The sequence below is a fragment of the Protopterus annectens genome, chromosome 10.part0 (assembly GCF_019279795.1).
Source record: "Protopterus annectens isolate FY-2018-M chromosome 10.part0, PAN1.0, whole genome shotgun sequence".
Taxonomy (NCBI): Eukaryota; Metazoa; Chordata; order Ceratodontiformes; family Protopteridae; genus Protopterus; species Protopterus annectens.
The window spans coordinates 1,495,469,889-1,495,497,222 of NC_056744.1; the positions used below are offsets into that span (position 1 = coordinate 1,495,469,889).

General features: G+C 39.4%; 1 protein-coding gene across 1 annotated transcript in view; it reads right to left on the reverse strand.

The window, feature by feature from the left end:
- LOC122813678 (zinc-binding protein A33-like) overlaps window positions 1-27,334 on the reverse strand; it is a 293,917-nt gene that overhangs the window by 247,113 nt on the left and 19,470 nt on the right. The window lies entirely within an intron of this gene.

A 27,334-nucleotide genomic window follows, 5' to 3' on the forward strand; every position in this document is an offset into this window, starting at 1 on the left:
GATTGCTGGGCCAGGGCATGGACATCACACAGTACTACAGTCTATAGTATTGGTGTTAATCACTGAACATGTTATAATCACAAGTCTCATAGCTATCTTTAACCCCCATCATAACACCTCCACCTGATGTTTTCTTAGAATGTCTGTTACAGTAACAAACATTTATACCTTGACATAACTGGTTTCCAGTCATTGTTCTTTAACCATGTTTCACAAACTATAACATCATCAATCTTGTGGGGACGTAGCAAATTTTCTAATACAAAAAACTTGTTGTTAATGCTAGGATTAATCTTGTGGGAACGTAGCAAGTTTTCTAATAAAAAAAACTTTATTAGTAATGCTCCTAGCATTAACAACCATCAGAGATGCATCAAATGTTGCTATCTATGAACTGTTACATTTTTGACCTGGAAATAAATCCTGGCTAGTGTTTGTCAAATACTGCAAAATATCTGCTGCAAAAATTCTCTTCCCTGATCTAGACAAATGCACACCATCCTGTCTGAATGCATGTGTGCCCAAAAGAAGGCTTGGATGCTCTACACATTTCTATTTTTTAAAAAGGGCATTTTTTCCATCTATGTGTTTATCCAAAAAATGTTTTCATTCACAGTAACCTGAGTATTCTTTCTATAGGTGATTTGTGAAAAATATGTCCTAACACCACTGTAAGCAATACTATCTAGGAGGGCTGTCAGTTCCCGACTAACAGTCAGAGAATCTTTGTTGGCGACATAATTTGTACCAACATGAATAAAAACAGATCCCTACTTCCTTGCATGAAGGCATTCCAAGGCTTGTTTCACATCTTCGATTTTTGCCCCTGGCAAGCATAACACTACTCGATGTTCACCATCATCTCTGAAAATATAAGTTATCAGTTCCTCTAATAACCGAATCTTTGCTGACCATCTCTGAAGAATCTTCAGCTTCTAATACAGTCATTCCTGCTCTATCAATTCTTACGAAGGATAGATCTTCATCACTATTAGTCTTATTAATCCCACTGTTTTCATTGCGTATTAAATTCTCATCCAGCTGGTACTGTAAATCCACAGCTTGAGCCATGTAGTCAACATCCGTCTTTCTCTTCTTTTTTCTTACAGTAATGTCCTTCAATCCTTCCACGTTCAGTTTTGATTTCTTCCTTTTCACCTGCCCCTTGCCTTTTTTCTACCTTTTCCATTGGAAAGGTGATGCCTTTTTCTGTAGACTGAGGGTTTTCTGATACACAAATGTCTTCATTCCCTGTCACCAGTGTGTTACATAACAAAGCAGAATCCTTTTTACCACATATTCTCTTTCCTTTACAGTTATTAGTCAGTTTCTTTTTCTTCCTTATTTGTTGAGAACTCTTTTTTTTTTGTTTCCTTCTAAACAAACCGGATACTCAGATTACTGAGGATTTACATCCACAATTCCATAATTCTCAGGGGCCTCATCATGTTTCATAGGAGTTGAATGTTCTTTGCAGAAAACAGACGCATCATTTCCTAAATCTGTTGTTTGTTCTATGGCTAACATTATTTAGCTCATCAGTCCAGTCATTAATATATGATACAACAGTTGTCCAAGCCATGCCAATTGCACATATGCAATTATTTAGTTGAGATTTGCTTCCAACAATGGTAAGCAAATCATCTAACTTTTGACACAAGGAACAAAGATCACCAGTGTTATCAGCTGTTGCCTTTAAATATGCATAGCATTTATTACAGTGTACAAGGTACTTGTGCATTAGCAAATCATTAATTGCATACTTATTTAAGGAATCCATATTTTGCTTTAATTGAATAAAATATTGCAAATGAAAACAATTACACAAATTCAGTAGCAAAGAATTCAAAGAAACTCAAATCAACATCTATGACAAAAATTATACTAGCAATATCCAACTAAATAATAAAATACAATAAAGTTGTTCTGACCATACAAGTTCTACCAGCCAGACAGAAGTTGTAATTTCTTTACATCTCACCCGTGCAGTAGCTTCTGCTCACTATCGCTCACAGTTGCACCTCCTTTTAACAGTAAAAATAAATAAAACTTCTCTTACCAGTCAACTCCACAACAAATCACAAACCAAGATAGGATTGTTTTGATATGCTCAGAATTTTCCTAAGAAAATTCCTAAGTCAAAGTACAATTAAAATTCATGAAGTTAGAATTCTTTCAATCTTTGATGTCAGCCAGAAATGCTCTTCGCAGCACCCGCAGTGTGCCCAGTAATGATTTCTTCTGCAATTCATACAGGATTACATGTAATGGTAACATATCTAAATACAATTGTAGATTCTTTTTTATAAGACCTGCTGTTACTTCTACTATTGGAACTGTTTGAGAACTTTCTTTCACATTGCCCTCGTTTCTGCCTGCAGATCCTGATATTTCCTGTAGACAACACACTATAGTCACTGGGTGTGGCAATTTCTATGATCACTGCTACTTTTGTCTCCTTTTCCTGGACCACTACATCCAGTTTTCCAGTATCTATCTTCTGAACTTTTGGTAATGGGTGATCTCATGTGATATAAACTTCATAATTTTCTATGATACTTAGTGACTTATGCTTCCAGTGTTTTGCAGCCACTTCAATACCATAATGTTTGCGCAATCCCCAGTGCGACAGTCTTGCCACATTATTATGCCTTTCACTATACAGTCCTTCTGCTATTAGTATGTCACAACCAGCGATGAGCTATGCAACTATTTCCAATTTGGTTTTACAAAACCTACATTTGTCCATTTCTCCCATATGTTCAATGGACTTTGTAAACCAGCATGTATGTAGCCCACTGTCTTGTGCCACCAATATTAACCTTTCATCTCTTGGTTTGAATTTGACTTTCCTTAACCATTCCTGCATTCATTCCTGATCAACAGGAGGTTCTTCCAGAAGTTTTATATACTTGCAATGTTATTTATGCATTTTCCACATTTCTTTCCTTCTCATTTGGTCTTTCACCTTATATTCGTTCTTTTGTTTTTTTTTTTTGCACATTCATTTGCTGCCTGATTTTTGCCTACTTCTGGTTTGATTTCCATTCCTGCTTGACGTCGATATGCTTCTGCTAGGTTAAGCAGAGAAGTCATCTTAGATTTATTCTCCTCTTGTTTCAAAACTTTCACTACGTTTGGGTCTTGTGAGGACAGCAGGTATGTGTGGAGTCCCACAACTGCAGATCTATACATGTAATCAATTTCAAGGAGGCCAATCATTCCTTTGGAATGGGGAATATATAATTTTGGCATGCACTGATTTTTATAAATCATTTGTTGAGCAGGAAGCATTCTTCTTGCTTTCCTGTCTAATCTATTCAACACATTTTGTGGCCAGTCAACCACTCCAACAGTATTTTGGGGCCAGTCAACCACTCCAACAGTATAAGTTAGGACAGGACAGGAACAGCAAACCGGTTTATAGCTTGGATTTTGTTCCTAGATGTCAATGTTATTTTCAGGCTTAATTCAAGTCTTCTACATAATTTCTAAGTCTTTTTCGCATTTGTTCATGTTTTATTGTTGATCCTTCATCAATTCCTAAATATTTATATACTCCCTCTTGATCACATTCTTGTCTCAAACTGAAGTTTTCCTGGTGCTTCAATTTTCCTGCTTTAAAGGTTGCTTTTGCACATTTATCAAGACCAAATGACATTCTTATATCATCTGAAAAAGTATTTGTAGTTGTACTTCCAGCTCTTCATCTGATGAGCTGTACAGTTTTAAATCATCGACAAAAAGAATATGAAGTCTTTACACTTTGTTGTTTTCTAGCCACCAAATTATAGCCGTGGCCTAAGCTGTTAAGTAGACAGCTTAATGGGTTAAGGGCAAGACAAAATAGCAGTGGTGATAAAGAGTCACCCTGGAATATCCCCCTTTGAATTTTTATCCCTGGAATAATAATTAGTCCTTTGTCATGGCTTAATTGCAAAGTGGACTGCCACTGTTTCATGGTCACTGTAATGTAGTCAATCAGGGTAGCATGTATCTTATACATTTTTAAGCACTCTTTTATCCATGAATGTGGGACACTATCAAATGCTTTTTTTTGTAGTCAAGCCACATCACACTTAGAATCTCCCCCTTTTTACAGTTCTCCACTATGACATTATTTAACAACAAATAATCCTTTGTTCCATATGATTTTCTTTTACTGCCCTTCTGTTCTACTGCCATAACTGAGTTTTCTTCTAAATGACTGTAAACTCTGTCAGTATCAATTCCCGTATACAGTTTATATGTTGTCGGAAGGCACGTTATTGGTCTATAATTTTTAGGGTAGCTTGCAGGTTCACTCTTGGTGTCTTTTAAGGGTGCATATATAAATAGTTCCTACTCATGGCTAAATCTTTGTGCAAAGGTGTTAATACTTTTAACCAAAAGTTAGGTACTGCATCTGAGCCTGCAGGTTTCCAATTAGAGGCTTTTCTTAACTTTCTTTCAATCTCTCTGGCTGTTACTTCATCCTATTTCATATCTTGTACCTTTAAGCTTCTTATTCTTTCTTTTACTTCTTCTATCCATTTAGCATCTTTATTATGTTCCACAGGATCTTCATAGATACCTCTCCAAAATGTACCTATTTCTTTTTTTGGCAGTCTTTCAATTCCTTTGACCTTGTTTCTCAATTCACTATAAAATTTTTTTGGGTCATCAATAAAATTGCTTATTTTGTACTTTTCCTTTACATTTATCTGAATACCTTCTACATTTTCCACCTGTGCTGAGATTTTTAGTTTGTTGTTTGCAATAATGCATGATAGATTCTGATCTGCTTGAAAACTGCATGAAGCTTTTATCACATCTATCTGTCTTAGTACTTTTGTTGATCAGTTCCCTATTCTATATTAGTACTTTTGTTGATCAGTTCCCTATTCTATATTAGTACTTTTGTTGATCAGTTCCCTATTCTATACTTTTCTAACAGTGAAACTTCTTGCCTTAATTACTTTATAGTTTTCTCTGTTCGATACTTCCATGATGGTATTTGATTTCTTCCCTTACTTTCCCTCACTGACCTGTGTTCTTGTGGTAGACCTTTCTTAGTTATTAATTTAGCTGCACAGTAATATATCCTGTATACTGCTGTTATATCACATGGCTCTCTATGGACAGTACTAATTACTGTGTTCATTCTGACTTTTTGGGTTTTTATTGACCTTCTGCAGTCTATTTCTTTCATTGATCTTAATATGTCTACTGAATCAAGCAACTCTTCTCTTAGCTCATTTTTATTGTAAACTGAAGGCACTTTTTGTTTTCCATTTCCTGTGGGCATTCTATAGAAAGTTCTATTGCATCTTCCTGTGGCACATTCTCAATTTTATCCTGTGCCATCCATTGCTCTGTCATATGGGAACTCACTGGCCTATCACTCCTCAACAATGACTGCATCAGAGTTTCCACATTGTCCTGTTCCTTCCTTTGCTGTCCAGCTTCAAGTGAACATTTATAATGGTTTCCTGTGGAAGGTTCCAAAATATCTTCATATGGCACCTGACCAAATGCTTCCCATTCCACTGGTCTCCCCTTAATTTGGATATCCATTGCTGTATACTGTTGTGGTGCTTTCTGAATTAGATTTTCTACACTGAATCCTTTACTTCACAGGTACTACACAACCTCAGTTTCTGTTTCTTTAAACAATCCATTACTAATCTCCTTTTCTACTTTTCCTCCGTTTTATTTTTTGTATTGCAAAAAGTTTTCCATGTCTGGATTCCTTTGCCTGTATTTCTCTTCAAATATCTTTGGTGCTGCTCTTTTTGTATTTGTCAGTTTTGCTTTCTCCTTTGCATAAATATTACATCACGTTAAATCTCTTTATTTCCCATGTCCATATTTCTTCTTCAGATGTCTCTTCAACTTCCTGCTTCTCCTTACTTTGGGGACTTTCTCCATCATGCTGTGATGTAACCTGTGCACTCTATAACTTCAACATCTATTTTTTTTTAACTTCTACATTACTAATCTTCTTTTCTACATTCCCTCTTTATGATATTTTTTTATTGTGAAATTTCCATGTCTGGATGCCTTTGTCTACATTTCTAATTTGGCTTTCTCCTTCACATAAATATAGCACCATATCAAATCTCTCTTTCTTTCCCATGTCCATATTCATATTTCTTTTTTATACTTTTCAAAAATCTCTAGGTTTTGTTGTTTATATTTTTGTACTTCCTCAGATGCTTTTTTCCCAAATAAATCAAAGTTTCTTGATCTAGATATTGTTTTTCACAAATTTGTTATATTAATGAATATAATTTTTTATTTGAAAGTTCTGATAGTTCTTGTTCATAGGTAAATAATAGGCTGCCCAAGCGGCCTATGTAAACTTAGCCAACAAGGTTCCCTGGCTTTCGCCACCCAAGAAGGTTATTTTCCTGTAGACCTGTCGAGCAGAGCCACAGACGTGATCCCCAGGGTGAATTTTCTATTTCCCATCCACTCATCAAGATTTCTCTTGAAGAGTGCTAGTGAGGAACTCTGCTTGACATAGATAGGTAGCTTGTTCCAAAGAATGGGAAGTCTCTGGGACAGGAATCTATCCCTCCAGCATGTTTTGTTTATTGTGGTGACAAGGTTTAGGTCCATGGAGGGTGTAGCGAGGAGGGATTGGGATTTCTTTAGGTGTGGCATGTCCAACAGCTCTGAGTTTGAGATAGCTTTGTATGTTAGGCACAGATTGCCTCGGAATAGGCGATATGCTATGGAGTAAAGCTGGAGTTTTTAGAGACGGTCAGCATACGGCATCTATTTGAATCCCATAATCCTCTTTGTGAGGTATTTTTGTGGCCTTTCCAGCTGTTGCAGATGTCTTGTGAGGTACATTAAAAGGGGTATTGTACTCAATGGGTCTAATGAGAGCCGAGTAGAAGGGAACAATGAACTATTTTTTCCTGGATGAGAACCCTTTCTTGATGAGGTATGTCACATAGAAAGATTTTCTGACTACTTTGGTGATGTGATTATCAAAGGAAAGACTACTGTCCACCTGAGTCCCAAGGTCTCTTATCACACCTTCGGTGTTAAGTGGACTGCCGCCTAAGTGGTAGTTCATGGGTACCAAGTTTTTACCAAAGGGGATGACAATGCCCTTTTTGGCATTGAGCTTGAGGCCGTGGCTCTGACACTAGGGATCAGTCACAGTGAGGCCCTTCTGTAGGATGTCCACGTCGTTCAGGGACTCTACTATGGCACCTAGTTTGCAATCATCTATTAACTTCACCAGTCAGAGGCCCTCTGTGTTAGCCTGTACTTCAAAAATGTAGATACCAAACAGGAGAGGACCCAGAACTGAACCCTGTGGTACTCCACTTGTCACAGGTTTGAAGTCAGATTTGGAGTCTGCAACTTTTACAGTGTGGGTTCTGTCAAATCTTGTGACATATGGATTTATACTCAGTTTAGTGAGTTTATCTAGGATTCCAGAATGGGTGATGGTGTCAAACTTTGGTGACTGTTTCAAATAAGTCAATCAGGTCCAGAAGGCATGATCTGCCCTTCACAAACCTGAACTGGGTGCGACCCAGAGTTTGGAAGTTACCAATGTCTTTGTTTATGAGTTCCATGATGATGCATTCCATGGACTCGATAGTTCTCAGGGTCAGTGGTGGCTCCCCCTTTGTGTAGTGGTACAACTGTTATAATGCGCCATTCAGTGGGTACAAAACCTGATGTCCAGTTCATTCTAAAATTCATTCTCATGGATGCTGTGGTCCTGGCTTTGACCTGTTCAGTTGTGATTGTAGGAATTTTCATGCCATTGTGCTGCAACTCAGAGCAGATCTGGGTGTTGTCACTGAGATTCTTGACATAGCTATAGAATGCTTTGTGGTTGTCCTTAGAGTCAGTGGCAATCTTGTTTACAATTTCTTCCTTCTGTTGTAGAGTTTGCTTATAGCAGGGGACCACCACAGAGTGGCTTCCTTTTCTTAGATGATGGCATTTTGGTTCTGGTAGGGATAGCACGATCCATGCACTCGTGTATGTGCATATAGAGTGCAGTTGTATAAGATTCAGCAGTCGTAACTCTATTGTCATCTGCACAGGTGTCATGAAGTTTGCCACTTCTGTCTTAAGGAGCATGAAGATGTCTTTGGAGAAATTTTTTACAGTGGTTTCCATAATGGGGGTTGGGGTGGGATGTGAATATCTATGGTGATTAGCTTATGGTCATATCTGATCAACGGTGAGTTGACTTCAGGTTGTGGAACACTGGTCCCTCATGTTGGTAATGACTAGGTCTAGGATATTATTTTCCCCTGGTGGGGGAGTGGATAAGCTGATCCATGGCACTGGAGTTTATGAATGAACGAAAGCTTTGAGTGAAGGAGTTGGTGCACGAGTAGTTTTCCCAGTTAATGGTGGAGTAGTTGAAATCACCCATTATTAGTGTGTTTGGTTGAACCCTAATATTTTTCCAGTATACAAAGGAAAGAGGGGTGGGAATCCTGGGGCATGGTGGGGGATTTGTAGCAAGGTACAATATGGATTGCAGTTTTACATAGAGTTAGTTGCACTTGGATAATTTCAAATGCATTATGTTGGGCAACTAGCCTGGAGGTGTGGCTATCCTTAATGAATATGGACACACCTCCACCCTTGGTGTTCCGGTCCTGGTTAGATGTCTGAAAGGTATGTTGAGAGTTATATCCTGGTAATGCAGGGGTGCTCTCTGGAGCCTTGAACCGGGATTCAGTCACTGCACAGATATCGATGTTCTCCATTTTAAGGAGTGCCTCAAGTGAGTGCATTTTGACATTTAAGCTTCTAGCATTAAGTAGTAATACCCTCAGTTGTTTCTTGCCTGTATCTGCTACAGTGGTGGGTTTGTCGTTTCAACCTTTCCTAAAAAAGGCACTATAGGGGCGGCAAGAGCCTTGGCCAGTATCTGGAATCCTAGGGGTGACAGGTGCAGGCCATCTCTGCAAAACAGCGTGGCCTGTCGACCATGTTGTCCCAGGCAGACAGATACTGGATCCCTTTAGAATGACACCAGAAGCTTAGCCAATTGTTGAAGTCAATCATTTTGTACTTGCACTGCGGTATCATTCTGGGCAAAGGTAGGATGCTACTCAGGGCTAGGATAACACCTGCCTGGATTACAAGATCAGAGAGCTCGTCCAGGCCTATTTTCATGTAGTCCAGGGAGTTTTTCTTGTGGAAGTATTTTTCTTTCCTCTATTTTTTTGCAATCATTTTGTATATCTTGTGTCTGGAAATTCTAGGCTTTTTGCCTAACAGTAACAGTACATAATTTCTTTGTTATCCTCAATAGACCACTTATTATCATCTTTATGGCTCTTCTTTGGACTGTCAGTTCTTGTGATTTTTGTGGACTACTACTTCCTTCCACAACAGAAGGACCATCCTCCCCCTGGGCCTGGCTTGGCCCCATTGTAAGAATGTTTCCGTATTTTGAGAATTCTTCACTGTCATCTTTTCCAGTCTGGCACCAGAGTGCCTATCAGGATTGGGCACTTTTGTATCCTGGGTCTTGTGCACCCAGTTATCTTTTTTTAATTTTCAACCTTACTTCTGTCTATGATATATGCTATATAAATACAGTCTATATTATCAGTGTCGCCTTCGTGAGATTTTGTGACAAACAGGGTCCACCTCATCAAGGTACTCACCAAGACTGGAGGATGAATTCAATTTCAGCACTACTATGCTCCCTTGCTTGCTGACTTTTCATCTCTCCATTTGGACCCCTCACCTTATTTTCCAGTACCACAGGGAGTATGACATCTAAGGTCTCATTTGAAAGGGCATTATCTCATCTCTAAAATCACATTTCAGCCTTGGACCAAAGATGAAACACTGTCACTCACTTAGATAATCACTTCCCTTTTTGTGACATCACTCACGATGTTCTAACAATCCCACCCATGGCATTTCTAAATTGTTTTCTGACACTTCTAGCACTTTCACTCCCTTACTAGAACCAGCAGTGCTCATATTTGTTCCATTGCATTTCCTACTCATTTTTTAGAAAAGTAAATATATTAAAGATGGAAATGGTCGTAATGAATCCACGTGATGATTTTTTCCCCCAATTCCATGTCTGAATTTAAAACGTAATTTTAGTTTCCAGTTGCAGGCCTTTCTTTACTTAATTACAATCAATTCAAAGTGCACCAGAGTACAATCGGCAACTGGAAACTACAATTTCCTTTTTAATTTTACATACAAACTAAAATTAGGTCAGGAAGCCATCCGGTGTTTTTAGGTCCTGATGCCATGACTACTAGCATACCACTCAATGTCCAGAATGTTTTATAATGTTTTCTGTTGTATTTTTGTTATGCTACACACAGAAGTCATGGTTTTCTATTAAGGATTGCAGTCATTAAATAAACTTTCATAGTTTTCATAAAATCAATAGCAAATACACAGAATGTTTTTCTAGCAATTTTTTAAACTTATAAGAGCAATTTTCTGTCTATGAGTTTTGAGTTTTTGTCCCCCCTTTAATTTCGGCTTTGCGGATAATTCTAGCACTAAGAAGTTGAAACAGCCAGCATGTCAGCAGCTTTAGAATAGATGCTATTCTTGCTTCTGTACTTCTTGCCATGTCAGTGCCTTGATGCTGTTAAGCCTTGGCGTAGCATCCCGATCCTTGAACAACAGCCCTGTTCATAAGCCTTTCTTGGATTAATTTAGGTGTAGCTTGCGGACACCATTCTCTACAGAAGACTAAGTGGATGCTGGAGCAGTAGCTCCTTGCAGCAGCAACTGTATTTGTAAGGAAGCATTTTTGTTTATTCACAGTAACATAAAGATCACCACAGTTCAGAAACTTATTTTTTGCAAATTGCTTTGAGTATCCAGGGTAATTCTGAAGTAGTGGAATAATTTAAAACATTGATTGTTTACTTTCCTGCCTTCTTTAATTTGTTTTGTGCTTTGCCTCCATATGTTTATGTTTTGTTTTATCAGATCACTTTGACAAGTTTTATTTGAAGGTTTTTCATAGGTTCATAGGTTCACAGGTAGGTACTAGGCTATCGGCCCAAGGGCCTAAGTAAGCCTAGCTAACAAGGTTCCCTGGCTTACGCCACCCAAGAAATTTAATTTCCTGTGCCCTCTCAAGCACAGCCACAGATGTGTTCCCTGGGGTGTATTTCCTATTTCCTTTCACTCATCAAGATTTTTCATGAAGAGTGCTAATGAGGAACTTTGCTTGACATGGATGGGTAGCTTGTTCCAGAGTATAGGAAGTCTCTGGGACAGGAATCTATCCCTCCAGCATGTCCTGTTTACTGTGGTGACAAGGTTTCAGTCCCTAGAGCATGTAGCTCAGAGGGATTGGGATTTCTTAAGGTGTAGCATGTCCAACAGCTCTGGGTTTAACATAGCTTTATATGTTAGGCAGAGATCTCGTCAGAGTATGCAATATGCTACATAGTAAAGCTGGAGTTTTTTGAGATGGTCAGTGTAGGGTATCTATTTGATGGCAGTAATCCTCTTTGTGAGGTACTTCTGTGGCCTTTCCAGCTGCTGCAGATGTCATGTGGTACATTCCAAAAGGGGCATCGTACTCTAAAATGGGTCTAATGAGTGCTGAATAGAGGGGAAAAATGACCTCTTTTTTCCTGGATGAGAACCCTTTTGTGATGAGGTGTGCCACATAGAAGGATTTCCTGACTACTGTGGCAATGTGATTATCAAAGGAGAGACTACTGTCCACCTGGTTCCCAAGGTCTCTTATCATACATTTGGCATTAAGTAGACTGCTGTTTATGTAGTAGCTCATGGGTACAGAGTTTTTAACAAAGGGGATGACAATGCACTTTTTGGCATTGAGCTTGAGGCCATGCCTTTGACACCAGGCATCTGTCTCAGTGAGGCCCTTCTGTATTATGTCCACATCATTTGGGGACTCTACTATGGCTCCTAGTTTGCAGTCAGAGACCTTCTGTGTTAGCCTGTACTTCAAAGAAGTAGATACCACACAGGAGAGGTCCCAGGACTGGTACTCCACTTGTCACTGGTTTGAAGTCAGATTTGGAGTCTGCAACTTTTGCAGTGTGGGTTCTGTCAGTGAGCCAGTTGGCAACCCATCTTGTGACGTAGGGATTTATACATAGTTTAGTGAGTTTAGCTATAATTCCAGAGTGGGGGATGGTGTTGAAAGCCTTAGCGAGGTCAAGATAGGCTGTGTGAACCACCTTACCCTCGTCTACGGCTTTGGTGACTGCCTCAAAGAAGTTGATCAGGTTCAGAAGACATGATCTGCCTTTCACAAACCTGAACTGGGTGTGGTCCAGAGTTTGGAGGTTACCAATGCCTTTGATTATGAGTTCCATGATGATACGTTCCATGGCCTTGCAGACCAGGCTCGTCAGGCTAATAGGGTGATAGTTCCCAAGTTCCCAAGATCAGTGGTGGCTCCCCCTTTGCGAAGTGGGATAACTGTTGCTGTGTGCCATTCAGTGGGCACAAAGCCTGACGTGAGATTATGACTGAACATGGTGCTTAGGTGGGGAGCCAGTTTGTTCTGCAGTTTATGTAAAACGCAGCCTGGGATGATGTCCGGTCCCATGGATGCTGTGTTTTTGGTTTTAGAGAGTGCAGCTTTTATCTGCATAGATGTGATTACAGGGACTCTGCAGTCTTCCTGTAGAGATATGGGCCCTTTAAGGGGTAAGAGGGGGTAAAGTTAGCACTGAACCTATCTGCCAGGATGTTGGCAATATCAGTTAGTTCTGTAATTTTCATGCCATTGTCTTTTGTTGCATTTGTATTGTTGGTCTTGGGTGCTACATTACTTAAAATAATGTGATGCGATATGTAATCATTACATGTATTGTTAAGCAGTTTTGCATTAAATTTACATCAGCAATCCATTACTAATACCAGACTCTACAAGTTGGTAATAGTTGGTGCATGAGTGTGTGTGCAAGTGCCATAGGTAGTAAATTAAATTTATTACAATACTTGAAGTAGAAGTGTGCACTAAATGATGGTTTTATGAGGGAATATTCATACCAGCATTATAGGATTTGCTAAAGTAGCTTAAGTATTGCTGTTGCACAGAATGGCCATTAATGCACATTCAGGGTCTTGTCTGGAGTGAATTTCACTGAAGTAGGCAAGCCACTAAAACTTGCAGCTTTAGATTGTAGGAGCTAATAAATGGGGAAACACAGTGATTATAGAGAAGTGCAGTGTAGAGTTGAACTTGCTGTGATATGTAATGGTTTTTAAACTGCTCTAGTATAACTTACCAGGAGGGACTGAATAGTTTCTTGTATTCAATAGCAACATTAACAAGGCTTATGGAAAAGCAGGCTAATATAAGCTGTATTTTGAGCTACACATGCCAGTAGGGCCTTGCATCACAATGACTTCAAGCTAAAACAGCTGTGAGCCTCCTTGTATATGTTTTTGTTGATTACAATATATGGTTTCCTATAGAGGTGTAAGTAAAATAAAACAAACACTTAGCCCCTCCAGGAAAACTGTGAATCTCATAATTTTTATTTCACTTTGCTCTGAGACACACCACATTAGCTTATCGATGTTTCATTAGGGACAATACTTGATGTTTACAAATAACTTTGTTATACCACATTGCTTTTATCACTTCTGTAACGTGTTGTGCTTTTATTAATTTGTTTGTTAAGCAGCCTGTCATTGTGAACCAGGTTGAGCCTGAAAAGGGTCATTTCATAGGTTCATAGGTGTTAGGCTAACAACCACAAGGGCCTTGTTAAGCCTAGCTATGCATTCCAAGTCTCTGACAAGTTCTGATACCCTTGATAAGTGTAAGCAGTGGCTTGGGAGATGAAACATTTACAAGCTAGGGCTTGAGAGCTGAACTATTTTCAGGTTGCCTGTGCCATTAGAGACATAGATTCCAAACCAGGGATGGATTTCCTGTTCCCCATCCAATTCTCCAAGTTGCACTTGAACTGAGTTAGGGAGGAAATCTGCTTCACATGGATAAGGAGCCTGTTCCAGAGATGGGGTAATCTCTGGTACACATACCCGTCTCTCCAGCAGGTCCTATTTATATCACAGGCAAGGTTTAAGTCTTTAGAATGGATAATTCTGGTGCTGTTTGTTTTGTGGATATGCAGTAAATCCATCAGAGTGGGGTCTGACAATGCCATGTATGTCAGGCTTAGATCTTCCCCTCAAAAGCCTGTAGGAGATAGAATACAAGGACACAGCCTTGAGGTAGTCTGCATAGGACATCTTACTCAAGTCCTGTATTCTTTTAGTGAGGAATCTCTGTGGATGTTCCAGTTGTTGGATATGCCTGGTTATGTACATATGAAAGGGGGAATTGTACTTAATGATAGGTCTGCTACATGCCAAATACAGTGGAACAATGACTTCCTTGGACTTAGATGCCATACCTTTGTTTATAAGTTATGCAACATAGAATTATTTCCTTACTACTGCAGGCAGATCAAGGTAGGCAGTGTGAACCATTTTACCCTCATCCATTACTTTTGTGACCTTCTCAAAGAAGTTCTCCAGGTTGAGTAGACATGATCTGTCCTTGATGAAACCAAACCGGGTTAGGTCCAGTATCTGGAGGTTTACTATATCACTACTGATCATTTCCATGATGATTCTTTCCATGGCTTTACATATAAAAGACTAGGGAGACTTATGTGTCTCTAGATGGCCCACCTTTGTGCAGAGGGATGACTTTTGCTGTTCTCGATTCATGAGGCACGAAGTCTGCTTGAAAGCTATAGTTAAATAGCAATTCCAGAAGCCCTGATAGGTCATGTTTCATGCTATGTAGAAGGGATCCTGACATATTGTGTAGGCCAACTGATGCATTGTTCTTGGCTTTAGAGATAGCTTAAGGATCTGTTTCCTAATGATAGTAGGGGGAGTTATATTTGATGGTAGTTCCTCAGGGAAATTTGAGGGAGAGAGAGGGATAAAGTTGGATCTGAATTGGATCTGAATTTATCAGCCAGTAGGTTTGCTATGTCTTCTGGCTCAGTATAGGTGGCCCAATTTACAATGAGCTATGCACACAATTGTGTATGGTCTTTGAGATTGTGGATATAGCTAAAGAATTCCTTGTGGTTGTCCTTGGTTTGGGAGGCCAAATTTACCTCATATTTGGCTTTGGCAGACTTATTTGTCTTCAGAGATGTTTATTTAGTTTGAGAGTACTTTTATCCTGCTGGGTGCTGCACCTCCTAATTTTTTCCATGATTTTCTTCCTTCTGTTATACAGCCTATTGATTCACCAAGGCGGCTTGTTTTTATGAGTTAGTTCTGTACTTCTTCTGGTGGGTACAGCTGCCTCCGAGCAGCTACTAACATGCTTGTACAGAGTTTCTATGAACAGTTCTGCTTAGGCAGTAGTGATCTCAGGGTTTATGGGGGCTTGCAATTTTGCCAGGTTATCACTTAATAGCAGGAGGTTAGCCTTAGAGTAGTTCTTGAATGTTCCATGTTTAGCTGGGGGTACAGGTTTTATTTTTACTTCAAAGGAGACCATTCTGTGGTCTGACCTTACCAGCGAAGGCATTAGTGTAGGGGGCGTGCAGCACTCTCCTATATTAGTGAGGACTAGATACAGTATGGTAGTACCCTGGTTGGTGTATTGACTATCTGGTTCAGGGAGTTTGTGTTTACAAAATCCAGGAATCTCTGTGCCTGTACATTTGGTGTCATATAGGATTCCCAGTTAATACTGGGGTAATTAAAGTTGCCCGTGAATATGGTATTGAGTTGGATGGTGAGCATTTCTAATAAGTCTTAAATACATGGTATGGTTTTCCTGGGTCATACAGGGGACCTATAGCTTGCAAGAATGTGGTAGTGAATTTTTCCTATGGTGATTTGAACATGAACATGGAGAAGCTCAAATGCATTGTCCTGTTTGACCAGCCTTGAGGTATATTTATTTTTTATGTAGTGACACCTCCACCTTTACTTCCTGTCTGTACAGTAGCTGGTCTAAAGACATTATAATCTTGCACTGTTGGTGTGCTCTCCGCAGCTTTATACCATGTGTCACTGGCCACACAGACATCAGCATTCTCTAGGGTAAGAGAGCTTCTAGGGAGTGGAGTTTTTTGTTTAGACTCCTAACACTGAGCAGTAATGACTTTACATTTTCTTAGTTTTGATGTGCTATGTCAGAAGCACTTTCAGTTTGGCATTTCCTAAAAATGACACTATGGTGGAAGACAATGTTTTAGCTAATATTTGAAAGCCTAGAGGGGAGAGGTGCAGACCATCCCTGACAAAGCAGTGTGGTCCGTTGACCATCTTCTTCCAAGCTGAAAAAAACTGAACCCTCTTAGAATGACACCAGAAACTAACCCAGTTATTACAGTCAATCATTTTTTGTTCGCATTGTGGCATCATCCTTGGAGAAGGTAAAATGCTGCTCAATGCTAGGCTCGTACCAGCCTGAGACACATATTCAGAGAGCTCCATGATGTCTCTCTTCATATAGTCTAGGGAGGTACGTCTCAGGTCATTTACTCCCAAATGGACTATGACCGAGTCATACTGGTACTTGTGGTCTATTGACTTGAGTACGTACGGAATGTGGCAGATCCTATCTCCTAATAAGATACTGACTGTGACTTTCTCCTTACTCAGCCTGGTGAGAGGGACATCAGTGTGACTCAGTATGGAGTCTCCAATGACCAGAATGTTAGATTGTGTGGTGGCTTGCCTTATGGGCTTAGCGGTAGAGGCTCCATGAGATGTAGCTCTATGTGTTGATGTGGGTGTTGTTCTGAAAGAATACATTTGGAGCTGCTGAGGGTATTTGTTATGTGTACTTCATCTAGGAGGTCTTTGTGGTTTAGAAAGGTTACATTTAAGTGCTTCAGCATATGTGGGTCTATATGTTTGCTTTGAATTGTGTGTGTGATGGGTGCAGCATGTGTACTACTGACAACCTTACTGACATTAGGAGTACTTTTATGTGAGAGCTTTGCCTCCAGTGACATTGTGTAAATACATGTTTCAGATACCATATCATTTTTTTGATAATTAACTGGTTATCAGTAAACATGAAGCAATTTCTGCATTACCTCAGGATGCCCATATCTACCAAGCTGGTAACAGAGATTGTGGGAAAGTTCATATTAGATAGCTTGAGTGATAATATAAAGCAATGTCTGGAGTATTTGATTTGAAACTCTGGGGACAGTGACAAAACCAGTTGTCCTATGTGCAACTAGGTACTGGAGAAATTTCAATTGTGCTTTTACAGGAAAAAAGGTGTCAGAGTCTGTACAGGGCACATCCAAACACTTGAGGGGAAACGAATACATAGATCCTGAAAATTTAAGGATAAATATTTAGGCAGATATTCTGAAATTAGAAACAAATCAAGCAGTACTTACTGAAAACAAAGAATTAGCTTTTCAAGAATGATGAAAAGAGAGGAGTCACATGAATGGCTACTAGTGCTGGTCTCACAGCAACTTCACTTTTCTGGGATACAATACACCTTTGTTTTTCTCTCACCAGAAGCAAAATGTTAGTACCAATCAGAAGATGAGAAGCAAGCCACAGCCTGTTTGGTTATCCACAGTATTATCCCAGATGATGCAAGGGTCTGTAGGCTAGTTGTTGCCTTTTCCTGTTAGATGCCTTGAATAGCATAGTTTGTCCATCCCTCTTACTGTATTAGCAGATGACATAGTTATGTGGAATTTGTACCATTCAGATGAGCTGAGTTTAGTTTTTAAAACAGTTTGTTTATTTTGATTCTGATGGATATTGTTAATTGACTAGTAGACAGTACCCTTTACACATTTCAATACTCCTAACTTGCTTCAGAGAGTGTTATGACTTTCTGTATGGTATTGAATGGAAATGCGTGACAAGGAAGAAAAGTAATGAAACAGGATGAGGTGGGAGGACACAAATGGTATCACATTTGTTAGTCAAGGGAGTCCATATGACTGAGAAGAAACCTTTGAGAGGAAATGTCAACAGTATGTTTTCAGAAATTTAAGGAACAAAACTAGAGGCCAGAGTTTTAAACCCTCTTCTTTTATTTGGATGTTTTATTATTCTGAGCAAGTCAATGGAGACTTGTGGCTTTATTGTTGCTAGAAGAAAAATAAATTACTCTGGAATGATGTTTTAGAGTTGAGGGTGCAGTTTTGTGTAAAGTGGTGGTGCCATAGGCTTAGGGATACTTGAAAACCTTCATAGACATAGTGCAGGAGGTGACTCCATGAGGAAACTGTGAGAGGTATTGTTGCCAAGAAGAGAAAAGTCACAAGGTATGTGCTTGTTGGAGGTGATGAGTAAGAGTGCTGTATGTGCCTCTTCTTTAAAAGGTTGAGGATTCTTACTGATGTATGGGCAAATAATGTGAAACAAGAGTGGGTGAAAACCTCATTCTGAGGAAATGCTTCTTTAATAGCAATCATAATGTTCTGAAATGAGATTAAACTGGCTGTAAGTGTCAGCTTTTAGTAGGGTCCATGATGTCCCTGCACTGGCCCAGCAATCAAGGAGCCTCAAATCCTTACCACTGGCAACAGTGAAGGATGCACACACTGGGAGTATGAAAAGTACACACACAGTAAAGTACAATTTCCCTTAAGAGCACACAGAGATCACAGTCAGTCTGGGAATGGTTTCTTCCTCTTTCTCCATATCCCTAATAAGACTCCCCACTGGCACAGCTACAGAGTTGAGTCCTTAGCCAGGGTTCCAAGCCAAGTCCTCCTAACATCTGTCCAACCCGTGCTTCATGTCCCTGCCCAAGTAGTTGACATAAACACAGACTTTGAAATTTGATGTATACACAAACACACACCTGGGAAAGGCTGGCACAGGTTTACTAGCTACGCCCCCTTATACCCAGACTACAACTATATCACTGCCACAAGAACTCCTTATCAGCTACATTAAGGCCCTTACCAAAGGGTGACCAATCCTACTGTGTAATGTTACTATTATCCAAATGTGAAGTGTGACCAAGACTTGCAAGGCTATTTAGGAGTGGACTGTACAGTGTCATCAAATACATATGCCAGTACTCTAAGAGCTTAAATAAGCCTCACAAATATCAGCCACAAATATAAGTTTAAATATATTTAATAATAAAAGAACAAGTCAATACTCAATCAACACGGTTATTTCAGGGTTCAGAATGACAGGAAATATTTTAAAACAACATTGCAGGACAGTCTCATATAAATGCAGAAAACATCTAAACTAATCTTTACTATATGCCGGTCTATATCTAAGAGAGGTACTATACTATAAGTCTTACAGACAACACGCAGGCAGAAATGCTGATGATGGATGTTTCCAGGTCAAAGACACAATACAAAATGCAAAGTCTCTCTCTGAGAGAGTTCTTAAGTGAATATTACATACTACTGCTGGGTCAGCTTGGATGCCATCACTCTCTGTCACCTGCCTTCAGTTCCCAGGCTAACAGAAACTAACTTCTCTGTGTTAAAAATACACATCTCTCAGATGCTTGCTGAGAACTGGAAGTTGTAAAACAATTAAACACTTTTACATTTTAGACCTAGTAATTACTTCTGTCCAAGACAATATAGAAATATCTAGCTCTAGACATTATGTCTGTTTCAGTGAAACAGAGGTAACACAATCGTAAAATAATTTCAACTTATTTGCTTGGAGTTTTGCAAGTTAACTCTGTATATTCCAGCTTCTACTATTAAAACATACATTTGCACAGGTATATAGTTTATATACATTTCTGTTCTTTTCCAGTACTGTACACTGTAGTTACATACTTGAAATTTCAGTACTGTACAACCCTATTCAACACACACTTCTGCACCAGTAGTTTAATATACAGAACATATATTTCTCTTACATTTGTAAGACAAGCATATATGAATCATATTAATATTCACAAATGACATGATTATTTACAAAATTCCATTGTCATAGGGGCCAAGACCCCCACCTCACTATATTTATTTAATTTAACTTTTGTTTACCAGAAAAGTTTGACTTGGAATGAAACAAATCAGGGAGAAACGCTGCAGACACGTCTTTGTAAAGTAGGAGGAAACCAGAGTACCAAGAGAAATCCCACAGGAACACAGGGAGGACATGCAAACTCCACATAGAAGGCACTTCAGCTGATATTCAAATCAGAGAACCTTTTGCTGTGAGGCAACAATACTACTGTTGCACCACTGCGCGATCCAATGAGACCAACTTTAAATATACTAACTTCAGAATTATGAACCTTGGATTTAAGGGGCAACTTTTTTTTATAGTCACAGTTCCTTAGTTTTACTGTTATGATTGGCTATTACCCAATTTAAATGTAAATTAAGTCTGATTGACTAAATCTATGTACGTTGAAATATTCAGTCTTTTGAGCAATTAACAAGTCCTAGGGCTGCAGACATTGACAAGTCAACTCTGCCTCTTCCAGGCATTTGCTTGGAGCAGGCCTGGGGGAGGAGGTTCTTTATTGAACTGGTAGGTGGGCCTGCATGACTGAGTGGTCTCAGTATTAATCTTAATTCTGCTCTCCTTCACAAGTCCTGTGGCGAGTCACCATGAGCTGCCTTAAAGGGGCATTATCCCATTTCTAAAATCATACTTCTGTCTCGGATCAAATCTGAAACACTGTCACTTAGCTAATTACCTCCCTATCTGTGACATCACTCTCAGTGTTCTATCAATCCCACCCATGGCATTTTGAGATTATTTTCTGACACTTCCAGGACTGTTTCCACTCCCCTGCTAGAACCAACAGTCCTCAAATTACTTCCGATATGTTTCCTACTTATTTTTTAGAAAAGTAAATACATTAAAGATGGCATTAGTACATTCATAGGAGTGGCACTCTTTTGTTTTCCTTAGATCAGTGTCTGAATTTAAAACGTAATTATAGTTTCCAGTTGCTGGCCTTACTTTACTTAATTACAATAAATTTAAAGTGCACCAGAGTAAGATTGGCAAGTGGAAACTACAATTTCCTTTTTAATTGTACATACAAAACTAAAATAAGGTCAGGAAGTCATCTGGTGTTTTTAGATTCTGATACCATGATTACTAGCATACCACTCAATGTCCACAATTTTTTGTAATGTTTTTTGTTGCATTTTTGTTATGCTCCACATAGAAGTTGTGGTTTTCTATGCAGTCATTAAATAACGACAAACTTGCGTTTTACATTTTATATTTTTCATACAATCCACAGCAAATACACAGTATGTTTTTTCTAGAAAATTTGTAAACTTACAAGAGCAATATTCTGTTTATGAATTTGTTTTTGTCCTCCCTTTAGTTTTGGCTTTGCCCAGAAGACAGTCATACTTCCACCATTCTTGGAGCTTTCTCAGTTGCTAGTGGTTGCTGTAAAGAAAATCTAGGTAAAGCATAAAGTGTAAAATGTTTTGGAATCTGGCCTGTTAAAAAATCATTAATGAAGTACAGAGTGGATGAGAAAGGTGTAGTTAAGATGTAACGTAGTGGATGATAGTTCTATAAGTTTGGATGTTTCTGAGGATAAGACCTAAGAAACTGATGCTAGAGGGTCTCTGCTCTTGAAGTGCAGTGGTTTAGGGAAAGAGTAATGCAAATCCTCTCTCCAGAGCTGGGAAGTACATTTGAGAAGTAAGCAGCACATACATTTGACTCACTGGGTATAGGTGAGCAACTAGCATGAGATATGCAAATTGCCCGTCTCAAGTTATAGTGCCAACACTGGATTCTTGGTAAATATTTAAGTAAATTTATGTTTGTTTCTTTCAGCTTTTCCCGGTTAGGGGGTCGCCACAGTAAATCTTTGTCTATTAGTACTACTTGTGCTCAAATTAAGTACCAAGTTTGCTGAGTGTTATCTATTTAACATGCTATCAAGTGATGTTGGTTAGAAATACCTGTCAATATGTAATGGTAACAAAATGATTAGTGTTGTCTTTATCAGTACCAATACCATTATTATTGCAATTTCTAATTCTATTCTTCTTAGCATTACTTTTGACATTTATAATAGCTGCATCATGACCGTTATTTTTTCATACCTTTTTCGTTAATGTATTTACATTTTGTTATTGGCTATTATTATTATTATTATTATTATTATTATTATTATTACTAGCACTCTAATTATCTGCAAAGTCTAGTTGGGTTATATTGGTATGTTCTCTAATAAATTTCAGAATTTTACTTGAGTTTGTGTTTGCAAAAGTTCTCCATATTTCCTCATTATTCATACTTACATATAGAGGGCTGTATGTCCACAGGGCTGATAATGGATAGGAGTGCCTGGGTGTAGGCTAACAGTTCTAGACAGGGAGGGGGTGGGTTGAACTTGTAACACTAGATATAATGTAACAATATATAATGTAGATATAATGCTGGGTGGAAATGATTTCACTTGTGAAAAAAATCAGAGAGAAATGGGAGAGAAAGCTGAGTTGGGTGGCAGATTCAACTTCAAGGAACAAAAGGCACAGGGTCATTTGCTCATTGTGGAAAGGCAGATGTTTGGAAGTTGATAATGATCCACTGTAGAATCAAGGGGTGGTGTTGGGCTGTGTCTGTGAGGGTGAATTTTGGAAGAGGGAAGGTTATGGGACTCTAAAGCAAAAGAGGATGGGTCAATAATGAAATGGAGCTAGGAGAATGATTTGCGACAGGTGAGGATGAGGTAGAGATGCAGTTACAATGGGAATGAGGAGGTGAATTTTGGCAAGCTGAGATGTAGTTGCAGGCAGAGATAACAGGGCTTGTATGTTAGAGGGTTGGGGGATCCGATGGATCAGAGTAGCATAATGCGTGTGCAGAGGGTTGGGTAGGAGGACCTATGAAAGTAATTAGAGTGGCCATAATGTTAGTATGCTTTGAGTGGTCATTCTGACATGATGCTCGGGAGTACTGGTGTTTTGCTGAGGAAGACCCAAGAGTCCATTAGACTTAGCTCTGAGAAGGCTGTGGTGAGTAAGGAGACAAGGAGGAAGGGGAACCCAGCAAGCACTATGTGTGGTTACAGGGAATATCAGGGAGCCTGAACAATCCTGTAGAGAGTTTGAGAATATCACAGAGAATGGTGCTGGAGATAGCCGACTTTGTAGATAAGGTCCAGTGGGTGGTTTGTGGAAGACAGGGTTTGAGATAAGGGAATGGCATATATTAACAAGATGGAAGAAAAAAGTTACAATGTTGCTGTATAGGAAAATTAAGTGAGAGACTTGGAAGTGTGGAAGGAGGGTAAGAAACACTGATCCTGTTCATATATGAGTGGCTTGTTCTAAGGCTGGTGTACAAAATCAGCTGCTGTAGTTGAACTATTTTAGGGTTTATTTAGGACTTTGAAATAATTGTTTGGGTCCCCTATGCCAGCAGGCATCTTCTGCCTCCCAGTTTTCTTCCAGGTTGGTTCCCGTTATGTCCAAGTGCAACCTATTTTGATTGGAAGTCTACCAAGCTCACTATCCAGGTAGAATGAACGCATCTTAGTGGGTTTGAGGGGGCAGAGAAGGGATGAAAGTTATCTGGGTGTTGCATCATTTATACTGCCATGGGCCTTTCTTGTTGAGCCCTAATATCCCTTTAACATGCTGGATATTGTGACATAAATTGGACTGCAGTAGTCCACGAAGAATGCATCTTGCTGGTATTACAGAAGAGTCACCCTATCTACACCATGATGTAAACCCTAATGCCCACCCACTTTGCATTCAAGTTGCTGTAATTGTCAATGACTCAGGTGTCCAACAGACACCTCAACCTTAGGTGCACCACTAGCCTTTCCCCATATCATCTCCCACCCCAAAAAGTGAGCAGACATGGTCTTGCAATGTTCTTCCCCCATCATTGTCTCATCCCATGTCCAGGCCACAAACTGAACCTGAGTCATCTGTGTCATATTTAAGGCTTCTGTGCTATGGGATACATTCATGTATCTGTTAACAAAGCCAGATGAAGATTTAAAGGAATTATGATGGACAGGGATACCGTGGAAGGGATTCCAGTATAGAATTAGATTCTGCTTTGGACAGGTTGTTTGGTGCTATGGAATACATAGGGCTTACCAGGTGAATTTGTGGATGGGTGGGGTTGTCAAGGGAGGTGTTGGCAGTTATCTGGAGAGGCAAACAAGAGAACAGGTGAAGGTTTACATTAAGGGATGACTGTAAGGGGTCTAGTAGTTTGGGTAGGTTTTTGATGGATTGGGATATGGGTGGTGACACTGTAAACATGAGGATTGTGGAATGCAGTATAATCGACTATACTTTAGTAAAACTGCATTGAAGGCAGGAGAAAGAAGGCAGTAGTGCTGGAATCTTGAAAATGTCAGTAGGGGGACAGAATGGCTTGGTTTAAAGGTACAGTAAGTAGGCAATGATGGAGAGGGAGTATATTGGCCCACACTGGGGATTATAATAATTAGAGGGATGAGAAGTTGGGGCATGGGTAAAGGAGATATAGCAGTAGCAGAGTACTTTGGGGAGCTGTGAGGTGACCAGGCAGTGTATAAAGAAGTTACAGAGGGGAAAAATGAGAAAGAACAGCAAAATGTAGATGCATAGCTGGAGACAACAGGCACCCAGTGGTGGGCTAATAGGGAAATAGAAGTGAAATTAATAGTGTAATGAATTAAAGATTAGTGAAAGGAGACCGATATTAGTGCAAAGGGAAAGGTGGACGAGAGGTATAATACAATATAAAATATGGGATGTTTCACTGACCTACTACAGGGATCTATATAGGGAACTGGAAGAAGAGAATAGGTGAGTTATACATCATGGATGGGGCAGTGCCAGGGAGAGTGACAGGGAAATGGTTAAATCACAGCTTAGGTTCAGGGAGAGGATAACGTTGTACTTAGCATATGAATGGGGTTACAATAGGGGACAGGATAGGTTATAGGTTTCCATTTGTTTTTTTAAGGCAGTGGTTAAAGAGGTGGTTTAACGTCTAATGATATTGTTTAATTAGGTTTTGAAGACCACATCTAGCTGAGGCAATTGAAAAAGCTACAATGCTGGTGTTATTGGAAGGAAATGGTAACCCAGAGGGCATGGCTGATTTTTACATCAGTCTCGCTGTGTAATATCATTTAGAAATATTTGCTTACTGTTAACAGGCAGGCTACAGAGGGTTTGCCATGCATTATTTTGCTTGTGCGGGCTAGGGTTGGTGGAAGGAAGGTCACTTGCTGATCAGTGAAGATCGTTAGTCAATTTTGCTGACTTGGGGAGCAAAGGTGGTAGATGTAGTTTTAAATTTCCAGAAAGAGTTTTATATGGTTATGTAGGTATTTTTTCATGTTCTGAAGCAGATAAGTGGGAGTGAGGCTTTTCTAATGATACAAGCACATTATGGTAGTCTAATGATTTGCACTGCAATAAATGATGACCTCCAACTCAGTAAGGCGGGAGAAGGGTATGAATCTGCTATCTTCCATTTTGGATTTGTTTAATGGAGGTGCTGCAGAGAGGAAGGTAGTATTTACTACATCAGGAAGGGATTAACAGCAGTAGTCTAATTCTACATGCTTTTGCCTGTGGACGTACAGCAAATGTTTCCAGGAGTGTTCAACATTTTTCAACATATAAGGAAAAGTCAGGATTACAATTTTATCCAGATAAAGGATAAACTTGGCCTCTTAAACAAAAATAAAAAGTTCCTATCCAACAAGTCCATAGTTTTCCTCTCTCATGCCTATCTCCTACCAGGCCTAATGCACAGCTCCCTGATCCTCTCTAACCTCCAAACCACCTTCCTAACTAAACTAGAGAATACCTATAACAAAGTGGCTACATTTGCTGCAAATCATAGCTATAGAACTCATCACTGTCTCTCTTCAAAATGCTTAAGCTGGCTGGAACTATCCCCACCAGCTTCTCCTCTCCCAGCTTCAGATTATCCACGCTGTCTTATACTAACCATATTTCTGTCCCAGCTTCTCTCCTGTTATCTCTCACACACCCCTTCCAGGTCACTTTGAAGTTCAGGCACTCCAAAAAAGAAAAGCCATGACTGGTTTCGGCAACCAAGCCTTCATCAGTCTGATGAAGGCTTGGTTGCCGAAACTGGTCTGATTTATCATGGTGTGGCCACAATAAAAGAAAATATATATGCTCTGTTTGTGCTAGCTTTGCTTTTTTGGAGTGCTTGGATACTTTGGGCCTTTGCATCAGCCTTATCATGCAGGAGTGTGTCTTTGGAACTTCACTTTGAGGTTCAGACCAAGACTTACTACACATCTATAAACCCAAAAGCAAAACTGGTCAAAGCCTCTATAGCTACCACCCTAACATCTCCTGGAAGAATTTCCAGTGGGAGTTTATATCGCTTAAACAACCAAATGTATTCAAATCAGCTGCCAAAGACTACCTAAAATGCCACTGGATATATCACTGTACTCAACCGCAGACTCTCCTATTTTTAGGACTCTTGTCAGCTCTATCTTCCTCCTCTTAATTTGGTAATGGTCTCTTACTCCATCTTAAAATACCTCTGTATGTTTTACTCTAGTGCCAACTTCCTGGCTGTAACAACAATTTTTTTTTCCTTGTTCATATTTTGTAAATGTAATGCAAACTAAAATCACTCTACATATTTTCTAAGATTGTACTTTTCCCAACTTAGAAGGTTAATATTCCTCTTGTATAATTTCAACTTGAGTATTGTTAAAGTCATAGGAGGAGGTGAAGAAGTAGGAGGGATGATGTGGTGAGGTGAATATCTGAGGATGAAAAAATATCCCATGGTGGCAGAGATTATATGAAAACTGTTGGATAAATGGAGAAGCTAGATAGGGTATTTCAGCAGACACTGCTAATGGATACATGTGACAGTATTTTCCCCCAATTTTTATTTATTTAAACATGTACAAGTAGCACAACATGTGGTTTTTGAGATTTAGATTTGTGTTTATGAGCAAAAGGTTGCATTTTAACATGGGTAGTTTATGTCTGGCTAAGAGTCAAGTTGGTTAGCAGATGCCTCATTTTGGGAGCTATAATGGTTTGAAAACATGAGCAAGGAAGGGGGCATCTTAGGTGCAGTAGGGAGGTGTATGGGCCAAACAGTAGGAGACACTTGTACTAAACAGAGAGATGGGGGGGTCTGGAAATTCTTGAAGGTGAAAGTCTAAGACAACATTGTGAAGAAGAATGAAGTGTGCAACATCGCAGACTCTAGATAGAGCCTTTTGGGGGAAGAGTGTATAGACAAACCTCTTTGGGCAGCAACTGTAGTGCTCTGTGCCCTCCTAATAGGCGAACATGGATCACAGGCTTAACTTTGTGTCAGGACTAGTCACTTTATGGTGTAAATATGGTCTATTGGTGATCTGATCACATTGACTAATGTTGACAAAAATGGGCATAGGTATTTA